Source organism: Ovis canadensis, chromosome 7 (assembly GCF_042477335.2).
Source record: "Ovis canadensis isolate MfBH-ARS-UI-01 breed Bighorn chromosome 7, ARS-UI_OviCan_v2, whole genome shotgun sequence".
NCBI classification, from domain to species: Eukaryota; Metazoa; Chordata; class Mammalia; order Artiodactyla; family Bovidae; genus Ovis; species Ovis canadensis.
Window position 1 is genome coordinate 58,005,105 of NC_091251.1, and position 20,222 is coordinate 58,025,326.

General features: G+C 43.6%; 1 protein-coding gene across 13 annotated transcripts in view; it reads right to left on the reverse strand.

Annotated features, from left to right (window-relative positions):
* Positions 1–20,222, reverse strand: part of TLN2 (talin 2) — a 494,903-nt gene that overhangs the window by 320,548 nt on the left and 154,133 nt on the right. For 2 of the 13 annotated variants that reach the window (XM_069596303.1, XM_069596308.1), the window contains exon 1: positions 2,481–2,600. The exons of 10 other annotated variants lie outside the window; for them this stretch is intronic. The gene's annotated coding sequence lies outside the window, so the exon portion shown is untranslated. Of the gene's footprint in view, positions 1–2,480; positions 2,601–9,637; positions 10,222–20,222 lie in introns of those variants that run through there. One more of the 13 variants, XM_069596304.1, reaches the window with a different exon arrangement.

The window sequence follows — 20,222 nt, forward strand, 5'->3', positions numbered from 1 at the left end:
AGCATTTCAAACCCACTGAGCTAACTGAACAAGGATAAATAATTCCCAACTGGGAGGCAGACTAGTAGACTAAGAATTGCACTTGGAGTTTGGAACCTGAATTCTTGGCTGTGTGAGTTTAGAGTCAAGTGATTAATTTAAGAGTCTTTTATTCTGGAAAGATGTTTCAGCACAGCTGTGTAAAAATAAGGCCAAGATACTGTTTCCTGTCCTAAGCATGCTCTGCTGGAGCTTACATGCTCTGCTGCCAAATGCTTTCAACTTCCTACAGGGTCCTGCTGACAACTCAGACCTAGAAACCCTCCATCCTTCTGCGACTTTGCTGGCCGCCCTCTTCCTCTCCTCCAGCCTGCATTTGCAGCCCCACACCCGGCCAGGACTCTTCAGACCACCAGGATCAAAACCACCCAAGGAGTCAGAGATTAACATGTGATTCTCGGCCCGCATTCCTGACCTACTAATTGAATCTCGGATGGAAGAGTCGGGAATCTGTATGTCCACTCCACCTCCCACTTATTTAAGAACGATGTAGCCCAGCCACAGAATAACACCTGTGGCTTCCTGAAAATGTGTCATTTCATCTTTGATTTATTGATCACAGTTTCTATCGCCTCACTCTATCCCCTAAGCCCACTTTCAGCATGCCAGTGGAGCTAGGAAATGTCATCTGCTGTTAATACATCCATTTAAGACAAATACCTCTTTTCTAAACTTTAATATGCTGCTTATGATATCCACCACATAACGTCAGAATTGTGCATTTACCGGCTTCCACAACCAGACCGAGAGCACAAGGGCAGAGATTATGTGCCACACCTAGCCTCATCCCCATTCGCAAGCACAGTCCATGGCACACAGCAGTTCTCATTTGTTGGACAAATGGATGGACAGATGGCCTGCCTCTTAATGGCACTATTGAACTTCAGTAACTTTACAAAATTTGTGATTAATGTTAATGTGAATAATCCAAAGACTCAATTGAGTACCCCACCCCTCAGAAGAATGTTGAGTGAGTGGACCATCTCTCAGAGAGCCTCACAGGAGAAAGGAGAGGTACTTCTCCGGAGCCATTCAAATCTGGCACTCTGAAGGGTTTTCACCAGAGAAGGCAGTGGCACCCCGCTCCAGTACTCTTGCCTGGAAAATCCCATGGACGGAGGAGCCTGGTGGGCTGCAGTCCATGGGGTCGCAATGAGTCAGACACGACTGACCGACCTCACTTTTACTTTTCACTTTCATGCGTTGGAGAAGGAAATGGCAACCCACTCCAGTGTTCTTGCCTGGAGAATCCCAGGGACGGGGGAGCCTGGTGGGCTGCCGTCTATGGGGTCACACAGAGTCGGACACGACTGAAGTGACTTAGCAGCAGCAGCAGCAGCAGGGTCTTCACAAGTTGGCTAGTTGACTGAGTAAGTATACTCCTAGCGAGGAGCAAAAGCAGACAATGAAGATGAGAAGGAAAACTGGTCACCAAAGAACTTTTCTGGGCATGAGAAGACTATAGTTAAGGCCAAGGGTAAACATTCTTATCATCAAAGATGAAGACAAATCTGTAATTAGCCCAAATGGATCAGCCCACAGGATAAAGTCTAGACTCATTCAAGGTTAATTATCCTGGGATTCAAAGCTGTCCATAATTTACAGGTGGAATGGACTTTTTTTTTTTTCCCCATTATTAACCCATTGATCAAACCTCCTATTCACTTCCACCTTTCTAGATTTTCCTTTGGGAAATCACTATGTGGCAGCCTCAGGATTTAGGTGCTGGTGGTCCTAAAAAATGAGCCCCAGAGGTTGACTCTTACTAGTATAAGCCAATCAGCACCATCTCATCCCCATTCTGACTAATTGTGAGATGAGCAGAAACTCAGGTCTAAGTACAAGGCATTCCCCTGGCTGCCTCGATGGTTAAGACTGGGCCAGTCAGAAAAAGCTCAGGTCTTTTATTGGATGGTGTGGATGTGAACAAAGAACCACGTAGCCATGCTGCTGGCAGCCATCTTGTGAACATGAGGAAATCGAAGGGAATCTTGAGGACCAGCTCTGCAACTTGAAAAGTGGGCCTTTCCCCCATAATCAAACCAAGGAGTTATCCAGTTTAAGCTAACTCGGCTTTTTCTGTTATCCAAAGCATCATGATGCATGCCCATTCCTACCTTTCAAGTTGCTCTTTCCCTTTCCTCTTAACACAAACACAGATCTGCTATTTCAAGAATCTGTATATTGTCCACCAGCATAACTCATTCATTCCCACCTCCACACCTCTGTGTGTCATTTATGCCTAAAATGTTCTTCCCTCATTCTCTCTTATTCAAATTCAGTCTGATCTTCTAGACCCAGGCTGGCATCCTTATCTCTCTAAAGGCAGATATCCAGAACCATAGTTTTCTTATCGCCTCTGAACTCCTGACCTTGAGAACACCATCTTTATTCGTTGTCATCCATATCCCAACCTAACAATTTTTTTTAAATGTTCTTACTTTTAATTGGAGGATAGTTGCTTTACAATGTTGCGCTGGTCTCTGCCGTACATCAACAGGCATCAGCCGTAGGTATAGATACGTCCCCTCCCTCTTGAACCTCTAGTGCTCCGTGACAACCTAGAGGGGCAGGAGGGGGTGGGAGGTGGGAGAAGAGCCAACCTTACACTCTTAATGATCCTTTTAACATTTTATCCATTTTAAAAACAGAGTCGCAAACTGGAATTCAGGTACTCTATATTTTTCAACCCTTTCTGAACAGCCTCTTGCACAATGTCTTATGGTTCTCAGAAAACCAATAAATCTCTCCAGGCAAATTCAAACTGTGATTTAAACCTCTAAGTGACTGCCAGACATACCCTCTTATTTCACAAAGCAACACAGAACATAGCAAGGAATTTCGGCATTACACGGTTGGCCAGGGTCCCATTACATTTCACAACCAGACTGGCAGTAACAGCTGGATGAAGATGCGAAATTCATCAGGCTCCCTCCCCATGTGCAGATCACTGAAGGCCTTCCAGTGAAGATGCAGACTGACACTGCAAGGTCTAAAAAGTCAAGTCCCAGACCTTTCAAACACCTGTATAAAAATCATCCTAGGGGCAACACCAGACCAGAAAACAGGAAAGCGCAGTCCAGGCTGTTCACAGAACAACAGCTCTGATCACCTCTAAGCCTTTCATATCCTCTTTCATGCTTGAAGTCTTAGGCTCCTTTAGAGCACCCAAGGGTGCATCTGTAAGATTTAAATGAGAGTCACGCAATAAACAGAGACTGAGATTTATCCTCCTTCACAGTGACAGTTAGGAGACAATGAGTAAGGTGAACAATGATGTCAGGATCTAGGATTATTTCCACCGAAGATGACAACAGAAAATGAGAAAAAGGGAAGTGTGTGTGTGTGTTGTGTGTTCACACACAAGCAGCAAAGATGCGGATTCAGCCAAAGGATCAAAATAGTCCTGGCCACTCCAAGTCAACCCTTTGGTGCGTGGCATGACAGGCCTCCTGCACAGAGATTTTGATGCTTCAGTTAGGGTCTATATAATATCACTTGACCATATTTTGCAACAGGTTATAGAAATGGAAGGGCTGCCTGACAAAATTTACACCACCACTATAAATGATCTATAGCAACAGCTTTCTTATATGTATATACCCATAATGACTGAGAGCTTAGTGCCAGTTAATCTCCCCTCCTAGAGACTAGTGGTTTCTTGGCTCAATGGCCAGAGTCATCCATTCAGTACTGCTGCTTCACTCTTTTTCCTGCCTGTTCAACACTGCCTTCTCTGCCTAGGTCCTAAATGGGTCCTGAAGAGGTTCACAGATTGCATTTCATTGATCAGCTCCTGCAGACAATGTTACAGATCAAAAGCTTGTCAACTGACACATTCCATGTCTTCTCACAGTCTTTGCATATCACAAGAATTACCGTGTCTTCTCACAGTCTCTGCATATCACAAGAATTACCGTGAGGAATTCAGTTCTACTAGTGGCTCAAGTTTGCAAATGCTCTCAAAATTGCCCTTTATTATTAGCCACGTGGCTACTAGAGATGGGTCTCAAATCACTTTCTGGTTTGTTTTTTTTTTTTTTTTTGTATTGGGGTATAACCAATTAACAATGTTGTGAGAGTTTCAATTGAACACTGAAGGGACTCACTCAGCCATACATATAAATGTATCCAGCCTCCCTCAAACTCTCCTCCCATCTAGGCTGCCACATAACATTGAGCAGAGTTCCATGTGCTATACCACAGGTCTTTGTTGGTTATCCATTTATACACAGTAGCAGCACTTTTTGTTCTAAAGAGATCTGCCTTGGCTTTGTGGTCAGTGACCAACCTGGTTTTGCTTTTCTATCCAGATTGTCCACGGTGTCAAGATGGTTTCATGAACTATCGCTGGCCCAGACTCTCCCTGGATCTGTATGCTAAGAAGGATCCTCTCTCCAATTCCCTAGACCGGACAGAAAGAACAAACCTTATGACTAAGTGAGGTTAGAAATCCTGTCTCCTAAGAAGCCAGTCTGGAACACCAGTCTTTCTGCTTCTTTCAAAAAAAAAAAAAATCTCCCTAGCTCACAACTATGGGCCAAGAAATGAAATAACCAGAATAGGGCAAAAGTAGAGGAGTAAATCCAAATAGCTGCTGTTTCACCAGGGGAAGAAACCAACCAACCACCACCATAAAAATCCGTGCCCACACTTAAATCCCTTCTCTGAATCCCACAGAGGCAGATTAGCCATGTCCCAGTGCAACGGTCTAGCGCTGTGTTAAAGGGGAAGTCCCTGTCCAAAATCTACTTCAATGAAGCCATGTGGTTTGCAGCAACTGCTTTTCTTTATAATCAAGAGGTCAGGAAAAGTGCCCCCTCAGAGATGCGGGAGTCCATGCCTGCTTTCTTCCCCACACTGTGTGCCAAGCAGACCAGCCACATCTCCTATCAGAGGACCTGCTCTTGCCATAAGAAGCACAAACGGCTGTTCCCCTCTGAAGCTTCTAATGTCCTGCATGGCTGGCGCTACTGCTTCACAGAACCAACAGAATATGGAAACAACATCCCTTAGACCTGGGATGCACAGAGATAGCCAAGCCTGTCCCTGGTAGTCTTTCCAAACCATGTTCCAGGAACTGACAGGATCATTCTGGGACACAAATACCCTCAGCTTCAAGCTGCTATTCTGGGTATCCATTCAATATTTATTGAGTGCCCAGCTGGAACAAGGTACTGTCAGTACAGCCCAGCCGGGTTAGGCCTGCACAAGGGCTCACCAGCACACCCTGAGTGGCATGAATTTCAGGGCTCTGTCCAGGAAAAGGGAACTATTGTACTTTATTGATTTAGTTCAGCATAAAAGGATAGGCAAATTTGCAGATTTGCAGGCTATGCTATGTCTGGAACACCACCAGAAAACTTGGAAACTAACACACACACACACACACACACACACACACAGTAGGATAAGACATACGTGGCAGCTGCAAGGTTAAAGAGAGGCTTCCTCACTAGAAAGGTTTCTAATCCTATCAACCTGCCTTTTCCCCGCTGTTTAATTTTTCTCCTTTAAAGAAAAATACGGACTTCCCCCCAAATACCTTAATCATTATTGCAACAAGTAATCTATGAAAGGAAGAGCAAAGAAATGTATTCTTTTCCATCCCCCATTTTCCCATACACATCAGTCAATAAAAGAAAAACAAAACACATAACACACACAGTGAACTGCTCCCTGAGGTCACCCCCAAATCTCCACCGACTTAGGCTATTAATGCTACGACTATGCTGTCCCTGCTGATATGGGAACAAGGAAAACTATAATAAAGCTAACTTATCCCGATAATGTTTCTTTGTTTCTACTACAACTCAGCATAGAAATAGCACACAGTCACTTTTTTTTGGTAACTCGACTCAAACTTGCTTTTAAAAGGTCTTTCTCTAGAGAAGAGTAGATGATCACAGGGCAGAGGGAGAGAGGGTGTAGGATGGTCTGGTGGCAGGTAAGTTAGGAACAGTTGTTCCAGAAAATGAAAAATGTTCCGAAGCAGATCAGAACCTAGAATCTTTGCAAGATTATGAAATTCACGTCTGTTCTTTTCAGGCAAATATGACCCCTCCTGTCCATACTTTGCAGGTGTTTCCCCAGATGTCTGGAGACAAGTTTTTTTAGAAATATATGATAAACCTCACATCTTCCTTTCTAGTTATCACTATGTATCATCTTTTGGAATGACCCATGAAAAAATGGCTGAGAATACAGATGCCCCACAGGAGGCAGGGACTATATGTCCTGAGAGTCTGGAGGAAGGGGTGCCCTAAACTCCAGGAGGTTGAGGGTACTGTGGAAGAGATATAGAACTAGGCTTGGACCACTCAATGCATACCTGTTACAGGCAAGAAACTTCCACAATACTTTTGAAGGTCTGGAGAAATAAGAAACATTGTTTTTTCAACTTTCAGGTATATAATACACTATTGACTATAATCACCTTACTGTACATTAGATCCCCCATATTTATTTATTTTGTAATTGGGATTTTGTACCCTTTGACAGATATCTTCACATTTCTCCCAACTGCCAGCCCCTGGCAACCACCATTGTATTGTTTCTGTGAGTTTTGCTATTTTAGATTCCATGCAGTGATATTACACAGTATTTCTCTGACACATTTCACTTAGCATAATACCCTCAAGGTCCACACTTCCATGGCTGTCACAAATGGCAGGATTTCTCTCCTTTTCATGGCTGAACAATATTCTATTGTGTATATGTACACCGCATCTTCTTTATTCCTTAAGGAACATTTTGAAGCAATCTAAAATCTGGATTACTGAACTTATTGAAGAACAGATTCATGGAGAGAGTAACCTTAAGAACACATGTAATTACAATAAAGAAAACTATAGATAACTTTTCGTATGGAGCTTGGAGAGAGAAGGATGACCTACTATGTAGCACAGGGAACTCTGCTCAATATTACATAACAGTAAGAGCCTAAGGGGGAAAAGAATTTGAAAAAGAATAGATCCAGGTTTACGTATACCTGGATCACTTTGTTGTACAACTGAAACTAACACAACACTGTTAGTCAAATATACTCCAATATAAAATTTAAAGTTAAAAGAAAAAATGAGACTTGATGTGACCTCTCAGTTACCTCTTAGACTGTGGGGACCGGAAGGCCATCAGATTCCCTGAGGGCCAGATGGATTGCAACGTTCTCACCGGCCTTCACAGCAGCTACAGGCTCCAAATGTCACTCCCCTAAGGCCCCATCCTGGGTTCTTACTCACCCTAGTCCTCCTGTAGCTGCTCCCTATTTTTTTTTAAATTCATTTCAGTCGTGTCCCACAGACAGCAGCCCACCAGGCTCCCCCGTCCCTGGGATTCTCCAGGCAAGAACACTGGAGTGGGTTGCCATTTCCTTCTCCAATGCATGAAAGTGAAAAGTGAAAGTGAAGTCGCTCAGTCGTGTCCGACTCTTAGTGACCCCATGGACTGCAGCCCACCAGGCTCCTCCATCCATGGGATTTTCCAGGCAAGAGTATTGGAGTGGGGTGCCATTGCCTTCTCCTGGCTCCCTGTAGTAGAACTGAATATGGCTTAAAGTATGTATTTATGTGATTATTTTCATTAACTATTTGCTAAGGGCCAGGCGTGTGTCAGAACTCCATCTTACATCTGTCTTACCATTTAGTCAAAGCTTATCTTTTCCAATAAGCCCATAAGGGCAGAGGCCATGTGTACACTGCATATTGTTTTAACTGTAATCCCTGACATAGAACCTGGCATGACAGGTACTCAATATATACAGGGTAAATTAATCTAGACCAAACCTCTTATTTAAAAGTTGAGCATACTGAGTTTCTGACAATTAGATATGTAACCTAAGTCAGACTCCTGGAGAGTAACACGCAAAGGACTACGGCCTGAGACTTTCTGAGAAACAACACTGATAGTGAGGGTTATCAGCCATCAGTTAATAATCATCCTAGAGGAAGCAGCTTCAAAGGAGGTTATCATTTGGATGACAAGGTTCTGGGACTGGACGGAGTACTATGTTCAAACCCTAGCACTCAGACTTCCCTAGTGGTCCAGTGTTAAGAATCCACCTGCCAATGCAGGGGACACGGTTTCAATATCTCTTCCGGGAAGATTCCACACGCCCCAGGGCAACTAAGCCCGTTTACCACAGCTACTGAGCCATCCACCTAGAGATCATGGTCTCAACAGGAGAAGCCACCGCAATGAGAAGCCCGCATACCACAACTAGAGAGTAGCCCCCACTCTCTGCAACGAGAAAAAGTCCATGGGCAATAGTGATGACCCAGAGCAGCCAAAAAACAAACGCCAGCCCTGTCTCTGTAGTGAACACCAGTGAATGGCCTCCCAAAACTCATTTCCTTCTCACTTCTTTCTAACAAACAGCCTCTGCTTGTATTTATGCTTCTCAAGAAGATGACATCACTTCTCAGCTGCAGGACATGTGTTCTAAAGTCAGAACAAGCAATGGAATCCTTTCCCCTGGCCACAGTGATCCATTTAGGGCAAACACATGACCTCAACCAGTCCAGCCCTTGTGAATTTCAAGACTTCTGCTTGCAGTGGCGGTTCAAAGTTGCTGGCTCTTCCTTGGGTGATGGAATTGCTCTAGAACTCTGAGGCTATTGTTGCTTCCATGAGCTGAAGGCAGAATGAAGGTGAGGCCTCCCATACAGAGAAGAGCAGAGCTGAAAGAGTCCTGCAGGGACTTCCCTGGTGGTCTAGTGGCTAAGACTGCATTCCTAATGCAGGGAGCTTGGGCTCAATCCCTGGTCAGGAACTGGAGCCCACATGCCACAGTGAAGACTGAAGATCCCACACACTGGGATCACAATTAAGACCTGGCACAGCCAAATAAATAATTAATTTTAAAAAGGGTCCTGTAGAGGTTAAACTAGATCCCTAATGCCAATATGAATCTCTAGCAAATCCCATCACTTTATTTCTTAGTCCCAAAACCACTGAATACCCTTCACCATTTCAATCAATCTGTGGCAGATTTTCTTTTGCTTACAACCCAAAGAATCCTAGTACATACTAGGTGTGTGACACTGGAAAGCAAACATGGAGGTAATGTTTACTTCGAAAAAGATATCTTACAAATCAATGGGAGGCAAGAAAGGACTTACTGCCGGGACAAATCTGGCACTTAACAAGTCCTAAATACTCTTTGCTTCTTATGAAGGGATTCACCAGAGTTCCTCTAAATAAGTCTTTTCACCCAGCATATTAAACAGACTGTTTACAAATAATCTACAACTTAGCAAAGCATCTAAAGTGGCCACAAGACACAAAGAGGTTGAAAGACACCGACAATCAAGGCTCAATGCAAAATGGAAACAAATATCCTTGAAGTTATAATAAACATCTATACCACAATGTCTACAGGCTCAGGGAGTGATAGACTTCACTACTGTACATACACATGTGTGAACAAAAATATGATGCCAGGAAAACCAAATGTTTGCAAAGCATTTCAAGAAGCCATCCTCTGTATAAAAGGGGACATTATCAACTGTGCTGTCTTCAGCACATTCTCTTCCCATTTCAAGCCCCTGTCAAACCTCCCCACCCTCCCTACACTCCAACACAGAAACCCAATAGGTACCTGGGCCAATCTGGTTCCAATCAAGCAGGCTGATCCCAGGCTGATCCCTGTGACTGGAGGGTGGGGGGTGTCAGCAGAGGTGGTTTTTCAGGTGAGATGAGGCCAAGGAAAGAAGTCACGTAGGCTTGTCCTTGCAAGTAGCATTCAGGGTCAAAACTAGAAAAGCTGGATTGTCCAAAACCCACAGGGCAAATTCCAGGCCACAAACAGAAGACAGCAAAAACTAACAGACCAGGAAGGAAAAGTGAAATTTGGCCAAGACAGTAGGCAATAATAGCAATAGTCAATTGTCACCAAGCACAGCACTGGGTGAGATGTTTAGTGTTAGATCTCTTTTTAGTATCACAAAAACCTGTGAAGCTCTTGTTCTCCCTATCTTTAAGATTATTACTGAATCCTATTTTCAGGGCAGAAGAGGAGACGTAGACGTAAACAACAGAATTTTGGTCACAGTTGGGAAGGGAGAGGGTAGGATGACTTGAGAAAGTAGTATTGAAACACATACATTACCATATGTAAAACAGATATCCAGTGGGAATTTGCTGTATGATGCAGGGAACCCAAAGCCAGAGCTCTGTGACAACCTAGAGGGGTAGGATGGGGAGGGAGGTGGGAGGGAGGGATACGTGTACATACCTGTGGCTGTTTCATGTTGAACCATCACAGAAACCATCACAATATTGTCAAGTAATTACCCTCTAGTTAAAAATAAAATACAAAATAAATAATAAAAACACCAAAACCCACAAAAAAGTTCAATGAACCTCATTACCACAACACAGCTACAAAAATCTACTCAGAGAGACCCTTGCTTGATCTGTACCCACATGACGCACTGCTCACCACTGCCCCACACCAGGAGGGCCAGGAAACCACCAATAAGTCATTTCAGCAAGCCCGGGTGAAAATTTGCAACTCTTAACTTTGACATCACAAACCATGGCCTGTTTCGTCAAGCCTGCGAATCTTCATTCACCTGGGCAGGTACAGAGTCCAGTTCTGTTCTGTAGTGAACTGTGATCACAGCACATATCGACAACAGAGTTGAGCTGCCACATGTCAAAGGTCAGGGAAATCTCCAATCTTCATCTTCCTTCAGAAATTCCATTAGGGACAGGGGTACTGGGACTGCCTCAACTCCTGGGTGATTTTCCCCACAAGTATATTAATTTTGTCTTTCCTACCAGATCATGCACTGTGACCTGGGAATCTACTGCTACACCCCGCTTCAGGATCAAATCCAAACTGATGCCCCCAGCTAGAAAGGCTCGCCACCTCTGGCACTTTTTCTCATCTCTCACATATGTCACCACCCCTAATACCCCAGAAACACTGAACATCTTGGAGTTCCAAAGTACAGCTCCCAGCCTTCTCCAAGGATTTTCTCATCTTTTGGCTGAAACGTCGTCCCTCTCCAAAATCACTGGCTATGGCTGACATTCTTTTCCTCACTTCCAGAAAGCTTTCTGGGATAACCTTTTTGTTGTTGTTCAGTTGCTGAGTTGCGTCTGACTCTTGGCGAGCCCATGGACTGCAGCACACCAGGCTCCTCTGTCCTCCACTATCTCCTGGCGTTTGCTCAAATTCTTGTTCATTGAGTGATGCTATTTAAGCATCTCATCCTCTGCTGCCTCCTTCTCCTTTTGCCCTCAATCTTTCCTAGCATCAGAGTCTTTTCCAATGAGCATTCCTATAAAGCCGCATCCATCTCTCACTCTCTGCACACCTACCCACATCATTTTATAGTGACTCCCAATTTTGTTAAGTGCTTTTTGAGGGCTGGGAGATTTAGCAATTTTCTGGTTTTATTTTTTTATGTTTAATGGAAATCTAAGAAATAATGATGACTTTGTCTGGACTGAGTTTGATGAGGAAATATTTACATGTACCTGCCCAATGTTCCTTTTTTAGTCTCTAGTGCCTAAAAGAGGCAGACAGTAGGTCTTCAGATAATGTTTATTGAATAAAACAAGCCAAGGAAAGAATGAGATGATGGCCAGATGGATAGCAGGGAACATACCTGAAACATTTAAAATTTTGTCAACAGCACTTCATGGCCAGATCTAGATATATCTGATGCACCAAGGTAATGAGCCTTTTAGGTTAACACCCAACAGACGCTGTGCCTCCCTTCCTTCAGCTCCTCGGGTACCCACTAATCCTAGTGCTCATTTATTTGACAGACAAGCTTGTGCTCACCCTGCTGACAGTTTTTACTATGATGCTGAATTTCATCAAAACTCCATCAGGCCCTTGTCTGAAACTGACTGCAAACTCGTCTCTTGAGCATCCCGCTCCCACTGAAGGTACACTATTATCTGGATCACTTTAGCTGCACTTTCTGGACCTGAGCCCTCAGCAGCAAATTTCTTAGGAATGACACCATTACCACCACCAAAACTACTCAAAGCACAGTGGGTTGTCTTACCTACCAATCATACCCACCATCCAAGCTTGGCACATATAACAGGACAACCCTCTCTGTGCCCAACATCCTATACAGACAAAAACAAAAATGCTAGAGTCTAAAATACAACACAAAACAAGACACAAACTGGGATTTCCCTAGTGGTCCAGTGGTTAAGAATCTGCCTTGCAATGCAGGGGACACAGGTTCACTCTCTGGTGGAAGAACTAAGATGCCACATGCTGAGGAGCAACTAAGCCCACACAACCACAGCTACTGAGCCCATGCACTCTGGAGTCTGCAAGCCACAACTAGAGAGTCCCTGCACCACAGCAAAAGATCCCACATGATGAGACAAAGACCACGTGTGCTGCAACTAAGGCCCATGCAGCCAAATAAATCAACAATTTTAAAAAGTAAAAATCCTTAAAAATAATAAAATAAAATGTGACCGAAATGAACATATATCTACGAAACAGAAACAGACTCGGATAGAGAGAACAGACTGTGGTTGCCAAGGAGGAGGGTGTAAGGGAGGGAAGAAGTGGGACTTTGAGGTTAGCAGATGCAAAATATTATATATAGAATGGATAAACAACACGTTCTGTTGCATAGCACAGGGAACTATATTCAATATCTTGTAATAAGCCATAACTGAAAAGAATATGAAAAAGAACATATATATAGTAAGTCAGCTCTACTTCAGTGAATTTTTTAATGCTCCTGAGATAGTGCATCTCCGATCAGAACTGCCTTGGAATCTGTCTTCTTATCTGAGGTGGGGGGAGGGGGTACCATCAGAGAGAGGAAATCATCCCTACCTTTCCATGCAGGTAAGCTATGGTTTGTGCCTGAAGATTAGCCTTAAAATTTAGATTCTACAGGTAGTTTCTCTTTGCAAATCACAACTGAATCACCCTAAATCAGCCTCCACCAGAAATAAGGTACTGGATATAGTATTTTAAGGTCTATTGTCATTTTACATTCCTCTAAAGAATGAAAATGTTTTATTACGGTAATCAGCAGGTTATAAAGCATTCGACTTCTCTCTAAAGTAAATCAGATATATCTCTCCCCAAGATTTTTTTTAAACCATTCCATTTGTTCTTAGAACTTACAACAATTTTTCAGAGTGACGTACCAGGCTTACTGATTCACAAATGGTCTACGCGTGTCAAGTCGGTATATTACTCTTCAAGTAGAAAGGAGTTGGAGGGGAGAGTTAAACCTTCTGCTTCACAGGCAGAACTCACCTCCATTTGCCTCTTAGGTCATGTACATTGAACCCTGTGGACATAGAAATCTAAGACCCCAAATCTAAAACCAAGGAGGAAAAAATGAATACATAAAACCAAGGAGGCAACCTAAAAAGCTCTCCAAGACCAAACACTGGGGACAGAATTTGCTTCTATCAGTACGTGTCCCTGCAATGACCTTTCCATTTCACTATTTGGGGGGAATTTATTCATTTGGCATAGCTGAGTTGCAAGCTAACACTGAGGTCTGAGACCTTGGACAAGTTGCTGCTAAGTCGCTTCTGGCTACATCTAAAGCAGAGTATGGCAGAGTACTGATGATGAGAAAACTTTGCAGTGATCCCGTAAGAATTAGAGCTACTGGGGCAGAAGTACTCATATGAAGGTGTTAGTTGCTCAGTTGCGTCAGACTCTTTGCGACTCTATGGGCTATAACCCACCAGGATCCTCTGTCCATGGGATTCTCCAGGCAAGAATACTGGAGTGGATAGCCATTCCCTTCTCCAGGGGATCTTCCCCACCCAGGGATCAAATCCAGGACTCTTGCATTGCAGGCAGACTCTTTATGATATGAGCCACCAGGCAAGCCCATCCCATCAATGGCCATTATAATGTGATTCCTTAAACTCTTGATAAAGTAACAGAGTTAAAAACAAAGACTGGTGTTCTTCAAGGCTTTGAAGGATGACTGTTGTGACAAGAGGCAGCAGTTAACATTTAGGTCATTTGCAGTGATGTGGATGAACCTGGAGTCTGTTATACAGAGCGAAGTAAGTCAGAAAGAGAAAAACAAATACCATATATTAAGCATATATATGGAATCTAGAAAAATGGTACAGATGAAATATTTGCAGGGCAGGAATAGAGACACAGACACATAAAACAGTCATATGCACATGGTTATGGGGGAAGGAGGGAAGGAAGAACTGCATGGACATATATATACTACCATGCGGAAAACAGCTTGTGGGAAGCTGCTGTATAACACAGAGAGCTCAGCTCAGCGCTCTGGGATGACTTAGAGGGGTGAGATGAGGTGGGTGAGAGGGAAGCTTAAGAGGGAGGGGATATATGGATACATATAGCCGATTCCCTTTGTTGTACAGTAGACACTAACACAACATTTTAAAGCAACTTTACTCCAATTATATATAAAAAAAAAAAAGGTCTTTCTGAATTCCATAAAAGGAAAAAGGTATCCTGATTAAATGTATGAACTGGACTCTTAAGATCAGGGTCTGCTGTAAAAGAGCTGGGCAATCAGTCAGGCTTGAACTTGATAGAAGTACCTCTTTAAACCTTCTCATGCATCATCTAGCCTCTTGAATGAATAACCAATGGGTAAACCATCCGGGGCTGTGGTCTAACAGTAGGAACCAGCCGAGGGACTGAGCAAACCCCCCACCACCACCTGCCCATGAGGCTCAGCTTCCTCAGCTCCAAAGAGTTGATTCTAAGCACCCCATGAGACCATCTTCTTTAAAGAATTTTAGAAACTTCATATAAAGCATGGCATTGCTCCACCTCCCAGGAGCTTAGCACCCCTGGAGAGCTGGTTCAGCTTCTGAACTAAATAAGCCCTGCTGGAAGATGAGCCCCTAGCCCCTGAATACCAAGGAGCTATTAGTCCCAGAGAAGCAGGCTTTCCCTGAATACAACTTATTTAGAAAACTCCTTTCCAGAACAACAACTACAGTATCTATTCTTGGAAACAGGTTAGTTGGGAAAGCATTCCACTGACTTCACATAGCCCTAGCAGGCAGCATGCATCCATCACTTCCCTCACTCCCACAGTGAAAGCACAGGTGAGCCTGGGACATCGCTCAGACAGCCTCCCGAATGCAGCTTCGTGATTACCATCAGCACAGTTCCAGCCCTGCGCACAGTCCCCATAGAGGAAAGACAAAACCAACGTGCTGTACCAGCTATTTCAGCACCAACAGGTGAAAATATCAAGTTGACAAACGATCAGTGAGCTCTAAGAAGTCATTTTCCTTGAATCCTTTTCAAAATTGCACCCAAATCGGTGCCACGGAAAGAAAAATGAAAGGTCAGAAGCATGTGATTTTGCTAAGAACCCTGACCTTTCACCTGCAGATACATTATATAAGACTCAGAAGTGGCCCTCAGGCCTGGCTGCCCATTAGTGACACCTGGGCAGTTTCAAAAAGGCCAATGCCTGGGCCTCCCTTAAACATTCTGTCAAGCTGATCTAGGGTGTGACCTGGGGTGCTGCTCTCCAACACTGCAACACACTGATTAAGAGGCTCTCCAAACTGAACCCACAACAACAGCAACAGTACACATCAAGAGAAGGCCATGTGTTTCAGTTTGTCATATTAAGGAGGAAAAATCAAAGTGCATTTGTGAAAACTAAATGCTAGCAGTCAATCATAAAGGAAATCAGTCCTGAATGTTCATTGGAAGGACTGATGCTGAAGCTGAAGCTCCAATACTTTGGCCACCTGATACGAACAACTGACTCATTGGAAAAGACCTTAATGCTGGGAAAGACTGAAGGCAGGAAGAAAAGGGGACGACAGAGGATGAGATGGTTGGATGGCATCACTGACTTAATGGACCTGAGTTTGAGCAAGCTCCGGGAGTTGGTGATGGACAGGGAGGCCTGGTGTGCTACAGTCCATGGGGTCACAAAGAGTCAAACACGACTGAGTAACCGAACTGAGGAGTCTTGAATGCAGTGGTGACTTGATGATTCTACATCTTTAAAAACTCACATGTACACACAAAGAGTTACTATATGGATTTAAAAAAAAAAAAAAGAGAGAGGAAAAAAAATCAAATGATGGACTTATTTAACCTAGTAATTTTTAATCTTAGCTGAATAGTAAGAACCACCCAAATCCTGTTGCCCAGGCTACACCCCACATCAATCACATAAATCTCCAAGTATCAATAGTTTTAAAAACTTCACGGGTGGTCCAATGGGCAGCCATGTCTCCTCATTCCCCAGAGGAAGAACAGAGGCAAAGGTGATCTTAACACAGGTCCATAGAAATGTGCCTCCAAACCAGTGATCACACCTATACCTACTGTCCATGATCCAGGGAAGTCCACTAACATCTACTCAAGTGTCCAAAATTTCTTTTCTATCAGCTTTCATTCGGTTTCAAGACACTGGCATGATCCATAAGCCAAGTAAGAGCAGCGCTGGATATTCACTAGTAGAGTACTCAATTGCTTCAAAATGTGCTGACAAGGGACTTCCCTGGTGGCTCAATGCAATCCGTCTGCCAATGCAGGAGACACAGGTTCAATCCCAGAACCTGAAAGACCCCACATTCCACAGAGCACCTAAGCCCATGCACCACAGTTACTGAGCCTGTGCCCTAGTGCCCTGAACCGCAGCTACTGAGGCCTGTGCTCCCTAGAGCCCATGCTCCACAAGACGAGCCACCACAGTGAGAGGCCCATATGCCAAAACGAAGGGCAGCCTCGGCCCATCACAACTAGAAAGAGCCCACGAAGCAACAAAGACCCAGCACAGCCAAAAATAAATACAATGTTTAAAAATAAAAAACTATTGTGCAAACCAGGATGGGCATCACCTAGGACTGGTTAGAAATGCAGCATCTCAGGCCCTATCCCAAACCTGTGGATTCAGAAAATGTCTTAACAGGATTCTCGGTATTCCAGATCCATATTAAAGTTTAACAAGCACAGGTGCTGACCAATTCTCATGTTCATTCAGCAGAGTTACTGAGCACCTGGCCTACGAACTATATCTAGCAGTGAATAGAGCTGAAAAACTTCTGTCCTCTAGAAGCTTCTATGGAGCAAAGGATGGAACTAAAGCCCAGGGCTGTGGGTCACAAAGCCAGTTAGTGGTAGAGACAGGTTTAAAACCTCTGTCTACTAAGAATACAGGCAACTGTCTCTCTAAAAATCACAAACATAATTCCCAAAAGAGAGGTTGCCAAATAAGAAACCAGAAGACAGTCTCTATATATCAAGTTATAAAACGTGGGCATCAGAAATCTAGTTCCCATAAACCTCTACTCCCTGAGTAAACCAGCAGAGCCAGATTACAGCGGCCAACACACCATGTTTACATAGGTAAGTTTTTCTCATAGGTGTCTGAACAGGATGAAGAAGAGACACGCGTTAAAAGGAAAAGCATCTTGACCACAAGCTAATACTCAAAGCCTTTCTTTCAGTTCAGTTCAGTTCAGTTCAGTCACTCAGTTGTGTCCAACTCTTTGCGACCCCATGAATCGCAGCACGTCAGGCCTCCCTGTCCATCACCAACTCCCAGAGTTCACTCACTCACGTCCATCGAGTCCGTGATGCCATCCAGCCATCTCATCCTCTGTCATCCCCTTCTCCTCCTGCCCCCAACCCTCCCAGCATCAGAGTCTTTTCCAATGAGTCAACTCTTCTCATGAGGTGGTCAAACTACTAGACTTTCAGCTTTAGCATCATTCCTTCCAAAGAACACCCAGGGCTGATCTCCTTCAGAATGGACTGGTTGGATCTCCTTGCAGTCCAAGGGACTCTCAAGAGTCTTCTCCAACACCACAGTTCAAAAGCATCAATCCTTCGGTGCTCAGCTTTCTTCACAGTCCAACTCTCACATCCATACATGACCACTGGAAAAACTATAGCCTTAATTAGACGGACCTTTGTTGGCAAGGTAATCTCTCTGCTTTTCAATATGCTATCTAGGTTGGTCATAACTTTTCTTCTAAGGAGTAAGCGTCTTTTAATTTCATGGCTGCAATCACCATCTGCAGCAATCTTGGAGTCCCCAAAAAATAAAGTCTGACACTGTTTCCACTGTTTCCCCATCTCTTTCCCATGAAGTGATGGGATCAGATGCTATGATCTTCATTTTCTGAATGTTGAGCTTTAAGCCAACTTTTTCACTCTTTCACTTTCATCAAGAGGCTTTTTAGTTCCTCTTCACTTTCTGCCATAAGGGTGGTGTCATCTGCATATCTGAGGTTATTGTTATTTCTCCCGGCAATCTTGATTCCAGCTTGTGCTTCTTCCAGTCCAGCATTTCTCATGATGTACTCTGCATAGAAGTTAAATAAGCAGGGTGACAATATACAGCCTTGACGTATTCCTTTTCCTATTTGGAACCAGTCTGGTGTTCCATGTCCAGTTCTAACTGTTGCTTCCTGACCTGCATACAGGTTTCTCAACAGGCAGGTTAGGTGGTCTGGTATCTCTTTCAGAATTTTCCACAGTTTATTGTGATCCACACAGTCAAAGGCTTTGGCATAGTCAATAAAGCAGAAATAGATTTTTTTCTGGAACTCTCTTGCTTTTTCCATGATCCAGCAGATGTTGGCAATTTGATCTCTGGTTCCTCTGCCTTTTCGAAAACCAGCTTGAACATCTGGAAGTTCACGGTTCATGTATTGCTGAAGCCTGGCTTGGAGAATTTTGAGCGTTACTTTACTAGCGTGTGAGATGAGTGCAATTGTGCGGTAGTTTGAGCATTCTTTGGCATTGCCTTTGAGATTGGAATGAAAAGTGACCTTTTCCAGTCCTGTGGCCACTGCTGAGTTTTCCAAATTTGCTGGCATAATGAGTGCAGCACTTTCACAGTATCATCTTCCAGGATTTGAAATAGCTCAACTGGAATGCAAAAGTAGGAAGTCAAGAAACACCTGGAGTAACAGGCAAATTTGGCCTTGGAATATGGAATGAAGCAGGGCAAAGGCTAATAGAGTTTTGCCAAGGGAACACACTGGTCATAGCAAACACCCTCTTCCAACAACACAAGAGAAGGCTCTATACATGGACATCACCAGATGGTCAACACCAAAGTCACATTGATTATACTCTTTGCAGCCAAAGATAGAGAAGCTCTATACAGACAGCAAAAACAACACTGGGAGCTGACTGTCGCTCAGATCATGAGCTCCTTATTGCCAAATTCAGACTTAAAGTGAAGAAAGTAGGGAAAACCACTAGACCATTCAGGTATGACCTAAATCAAATCCCTTATGATTATACAGTGCAAGTGAGAAATAGATTTAAGGGACTAGATCTGATAGCTAGAGTGCCTGATGAACTATGGACGGAGGTTCGTGACACTGTACAGGAGACAGGAAGCAAGACCATCCCCATGGAAAAGAAATGCAAAAAAGCAAAATAGCTGTCTGGGGAGGCCTTACAAATAGCTGAGAAAAGAAGAGAAGTGAAAAGCAAAGGAGAAAAGGACAGATATAAGCATCTGAATGTAGAGTTCCAAAGAATAGCAAGAAGAGATAAAAAGCCTTCCTCAGCGATCAATGCAAAGAAATAGAGGAAAACAACAGAATGGGAAAGAATAGAGATCTCTTCAAGAAAATCAGAGATACCAAGGGAACATTTCATGCAAACATGCACGCGATAAAGGACAGAAATGGTATGGACCTAACAGAAGCAGAAGACATTAAGAAGAGGTGGCAAGAATACACACAGGAATGGTACAAAAAAGATCTTCACGACCAAGATAATAACGATGGTGTGATCACTCACCTAGAGCCATCCTGGAATGTGAAGTCAAGTGGGCCTTAGAAACCATGACTACTAACAAAGCTAGTGGAGGTGATGGAATTCCAGTTGAGCTATTTCAAATCCCGAAAGTCCTTCTTTAGATACTGTTAAAAATCTAGTCAACTGATGAGCCTCCCAATTTTTTCAAAATGTATTGTTCTGACACATTTAGATGAAAATCCAATTGTTGGTGCTCTTCGCTTCTTCCTTGTCTCATAAACAAATGTCTGGTTGGAAGACTGCTAACATTTGTCCTGCTAGGTCCTTACATAGAGTATCCCTCTCGATCACACTGTCTCTACCATGCAAAGAAGAAAACCAAGGCTGGGCAAGGCAACTCGAGTAAACAAAGACACACAGGTAGCACAGCTGAAATGACAGAGCCATGCTTTAAATCTAGATCTAATCC